Raw genomic sequence first — 5080 nt, 5'->3', positions numbered from 1 at the left:
ACCTTATCCTTCTTTCCTTCCATGGCCTCAACTTTTCTTATGAGCGTAGTCACTTTATACTTAAGATCATCCTCTTCTTTCAAGAGATACAATCCACCTTTCTCCTTAGATTGAGTCGGCCTAGACGTGATGTTCGATTTTGGGTAATAGTCCCATGATTGTGTTTTTTCAGCAAGACTATTGAGGTAATCCCATACCTCGTCAATATTTTTATTAATGAATTCTCCATTACACATTGTCTAGACCATTTGGCGCATGGAAGATGTCAGTCCATCATAGAAAAAATTTGTAATGCGCCACGTTTCAACGCCATGTTGTGGGCATGAACTGACCAAATCCTTGAACCTTTCCCAACATTGGTAAAATATTTCATCCTCCTTTTGGGTGAAGTTCATGATTGCTTTTCTAAGGGTAATCGTTTTATGATGTGGAAAAAATTTCTTTATAAATTCCCTTTGCATATCATTCCATGTGCTAATAGATCTAGGACGCAGTGAATGTAACCACGTCTTAGCCTTCTCCTTCAAGGAAAAAGGAAAGAGTTTCAGCCTGACTGTGTCCTCAGACATATTTTGAAAATATAAGGTGGCTATGATCTCATCAAACTCTTTCAAATGTAGATATGGTTCTTCAGATTTAAGCCCATGGAACTTAGGAAGGAGTTGGATAACCCCTGACTTGATGTCCATATGTCCTGTATTTTCAGGAAAAATATGCATGAGGGCGTACTCAGCCCCGCTGGTTGTAAATAATCTCGTAAAGTACGAGGCGGGGGTGCTTGATACACCTCATTCTCATCCTGAATGTCCTCCACCCTAGGTTGGGGTAGAAGAGGTTGGTTTTCAGCCATCACTTCAATTAACTCAGGGGATTTTGAGTGGTGTCTAGTCTTGCGATGGATATTTAACCCCTCAACCAATCCTCCTTCAGTCAAGAGGAGTCGAGTGTTGTCACGGGCCCACTTGGGCATGAAACACTCGCAACCCTCAATCTAATTCGAAACCTAATCCTAAGAAAGGAAAAGAAAATCTAGAAAGAAAGAGAGGGTTGAAAAGAAGTTACCAAATTGGAGTCTCTAAGTTAAAAACTTGTAAAAGAAAACAAAACACGTCAGTTTCTAAAGAGAAGGTCTAAGATTAGAAAATCCTTAAAAAGAAAGATAGAAGTAAACTAGTTTCTAAAAGAAGAAATTCCTAAAGGAAAGTGAAAATTTCTAAAATAAATTAGGAAAGTCCTAAACTAGAAAGTAAGTTACTAAAAGAGATCTGGAAAATAGAAAGTGGAGAAGGAGCTTACCGAATTAGAAATTTCTATCTTAAAAGCCTACAAAATAGGAAAGTTAGTTTCTAAACAAAAATTTTACAAGTAGAAAATTTCTAAAAATAAATTAGGAAACAAAGTTAGATTCTAAAAGAGTCAGGATTAGAAAGTTACTAAAAATAAAAATAAAAAAGTTAGTTTCTAAAAAGGAAAGTTCCAGAATTAGAAAGTTTCTAAAATAGAATAAAGGAAAGATGAGTTAGTTTCTAAAATTAGAAAGAATTTCTAAAAAGGAAAATAACTAACTTAGTTTCTAAAAACAGAAGAGGAAAGTTTCTAAAAATAAACTATTTCCTAAAAATAAGAAAATACTAGAGTTAGAAAATTTCTAAAATTCAAACCCTAATTCTAAAAATAGAAAAAGTAGAGAAATTAGAAAGGAATTTACCAAATTAGAAGCTGATGTCAGGATCCTACAAAATAGGAAACAGGTTAGTTCTAGAATAGAAATAAAAATCTGAAACTAAATTTAGTAAAATCCTAATCTTAATCTAAATCTAAAACCAATTAATTTCAGAGAATCGTAGCCGTCAGTCCCCGACAACGGTGCCAAAAACTTGTTCACTCTCCAAGTATAGGGTTGTGATGTAGTAATAAACTCGGTGAGACCGAGGTCGAATCCCAAGGGACTGATACCTATACAATATCTGAAACTAGGTAGAAATAAAACTAGCCTAAGATGAAATCTAAATCAAATATAAATTGATGAATAATGGTGAGAGATTAATGTAAAACTTAAGAGAAATCAGAGATAAGAAACTAGGGATTCAGAGGATCCACTTGTAGAGATCAGGGAGATCTTATGCCTACTTCAAAAATTATGGAAATTAAACTGAACTTCCTCTAATATAATTTTAAAGAGATGAAAGGTATATGAATTAGAATGGATTCCATCACCAAACCATGCCCAAGAGACAAAGCAAACAACAGAATTAAACTAATTACCAACCAATCAACATGCTATGAAGGTTAGGAAGGGTACAGTCATCCGACAATGCCCAGGAGACGATGCTGAACAACAGGGCTTCCGTCATCCGACCATGCCCAGGAGACGATGGTGAACAACAGGACTTCCTGACATCATACATATAAAAAGTAAAAAGAAATACTCAAAGCCATCGTAGACCCATTGTAATTTCAGTCACAACAGACCATTAAAAACTAAAAATATTCCCATAATAAAATTAAATCAAAATCCATTCAATCTAAATAAAAGGCACACGCATAAATTCTCCCATCACGTTACAAGCTTCACCTCTTAGCCTTAGCTAAGAGGTTCAGCCACTCATGGACATGATGAGGCTATACTCTCTGGAAAAATTCATAAACAAAAGAAAATACTAAAGAAGAAGAAGGGAAATTAGAACCCGTCTCTGCCCTGTCTCTCTTCTTGCTTCACGTCCCAGCCAAGCTCCTTGAATGCCTATTGGAATTGAATACCCTCTCTCTCGTTTCTTCTTCTCTTTTATAGACAGCCAGCGAGATGTCGGTGCTGCGGAAGTCGGTTTCGTAGCCTTTACGCATCACCGTGCGCATGTGAAAAAACAACGCAAATCAACTTGCATTTGGCTTGAATTTCTGGACAGTGGACGTCCCATCTTTGGTTTTGACTGCATGGTCATGGTCTTGGCCACCTATTGCAACGTGTGGACGGTCTGGATCATGGATCCGACCGTGATCTCGTTCACAAAACGATCGTCAAAACCGGACAACGTCCGGTCGCGCATAGTGCGTAAGAAGTGCAGAATTTTGGATTTTCGGCGTCAGTGGGGCCCATGATAGATGTTATAGGAGAGATCCGATCCGTCCATTGAATTTATCTCAGAATTTAAGTTAGGAAGGTTTATTTTTGGCCTTCTTTTGATGTGGTCCACAAGATCCTTTATTCCGCCGTCCATCCTGTGTTTAACGGATAGGATCTTACGATACCTTGCATGGGGTCAAACTGACACCTAGGAGAGGAAAAATGATCGGTGAGATTCCCATGGACGGTCCGGATCGGACTTTCAGTGTACGGTGGTGGCCCACGAAACTCATCCGCAGGCTTTGTTTGCGAAACAGAGCCTACGTAGTTGCGCTGAGGTGGTCAGTGGGCCCGTGATTAGTGTATTCTAGAAAATCCACTCCGTCCATTGGAATTATCTCAAAAAATCGTTGGGGAAGGGCGAGACCGGTTTGATTTCGTTGTGGCCCACAAGACTGGCGTTACACTGTTCATCTTGCGTTGAACGGCTGGGATCGTGAAGACGCTTGCATAGTGGCAAAAGGACACCTAGGTGCAGTTCTTGGCCATCTCCTAAGACAAGTGGACGGGTCGGATCATCGAACTGGATGATGAGTGAGGCCCACAGCGATCACCCGGTGAAAACAGCGTCAGATGCTGTTTGTTGAGTCCTGGTAAGAGTCGGGTCAGCCCGGCTTTGACTGGGCTGACCGTCCGGTGTGGCGTGGCTAGTGTGTGTGCTATGCACATGCATAGCATGTGTGGGTCTCAGGTTATGTATTTGAGAAATCCGCTCCATCCATCCCCTTCCTCATTTAATTTAAGACGTTGAGTCCAAAACTGAAGCGTATCTAGAGATCAAGTGGGCCCCATATTGATGATTAATGTGCTAATCTGACTGTTGGACCAATTCCACATGGATCCAATGGATGAAATTCTACGTGTACGGTTAATTTATGGCATTCAGGCCATGTATGAAGTTTCGAGCCGAATGGATGGTTGGAACCATGTGATCTTGCATTCTGGACCAATTTCGGAACATTTGAACTTCACTTTCTCGATTTTCTCCAGTCTCTGACATGTAAATCCGTTGATCTTGGTCTCCTTGGGTCCATCCCTTGCCTTGGTGATTTTGGAGTGTCAATTCATGCATTTAGCACCCTTTTTCAGTACAAGCTTGTAAATACACCTTGCAACACAAAAAACGATTAAAATAGGGCATTAAACAGTATCATGTTCGTAAATCCAGGCAATAACTGGGGTCTGATATGCAATATTTGACCCTCAACAATTACCAAGTTCATTAGACTTATTTTTGAAAATCCACTTAGTTCCAATAATATGTTTATCTTTAGGTTTAGGAACAAGATACCAAACATCATTTCTCACAAATTGGTTAAGCTCTTCTTGCATCACAACTCTCTAGTTTTCGTCAGTAAGAGCTTCTTTTACATTTGCCGGCTCTATTTGGGATATAAAGCATATGTAGTTACATGTCTTTAAGTTGTTTACGAGTGCGCACACCAGTGAGAGGGTTTCCAAGAATCTGATTGGTTGGATGATCTTTAATAGTCCTCAATTCAGAATTGTTTTGACTTGATGAAGTATCTGGTTTGTCAACTAAAAGAACTTCATCATTATCTGAACTTAGGGCAGGTGTATTCAAGTGATCGTCTATGACTACATTAATAGATTCCTAAATAACACCGGTCCTTTTATTCAGTACGCGATATGCGCGACTATTTAAAGAATAACCTAAAAAGATCCTTTCATCACTTTTAGTGTCAAACTTTTCCAGATTTCCACGGTCATGTAGAATATAGCACTTACTGCCAAAAACTCGAAAGCATTTGACAGTAGGCTTCTTATGGAACCACATCTCATAAGCTATCTTACAGTTTGACTTTCTCGTATAGACTCGGTTGATTATATAGCATGCAGTATTTACGGCTTCAGCCCAAAGATTTTTAGATAACTTCATACTATTCAACATTACATTAGTCATTTCTTAAAGCACTCTATTTTTTCTTTCTACAA

The 5080-nt window shown here is 38.9% G+C and overlaps 1 non-coding gene across 1 annotated transcript; it reads left to right on the top strand.

Moving 5' to 3' along the window:
• Positions 1-306: 306 nt before the first annotated feature.
• Positions 307-413, top strand: LOC131254480 (small nucleolar RNA R71). Its single transcript, XR_009175594.1, has one exon. It is a non-coding gene; the product is annotated as a small nucleolar RNA R71 (small nucleolar RNA).
• Positions 414-5080: the final 4667 nt, after the last annotated feature.

This window comes from Magnolia sinica, chromosome 8 (genome assembly GCF_029962835.1).
Source record: "Magnolia sinica isolate HGM2019 chromosome 8, MsV1, whole genome shotgun sequence".
Lineage (NCBI taxonomy): Eukaryota > Viridiplantae > Streptophyta > Magnoliopsida > Magnoliales > Magnoliaceae > Magnolia > Magnolia sinica.
Note: the sequence above shows the minus strand (reverse complement) of the source record. Positions and strands in the feature narration are given on the sequence as shown.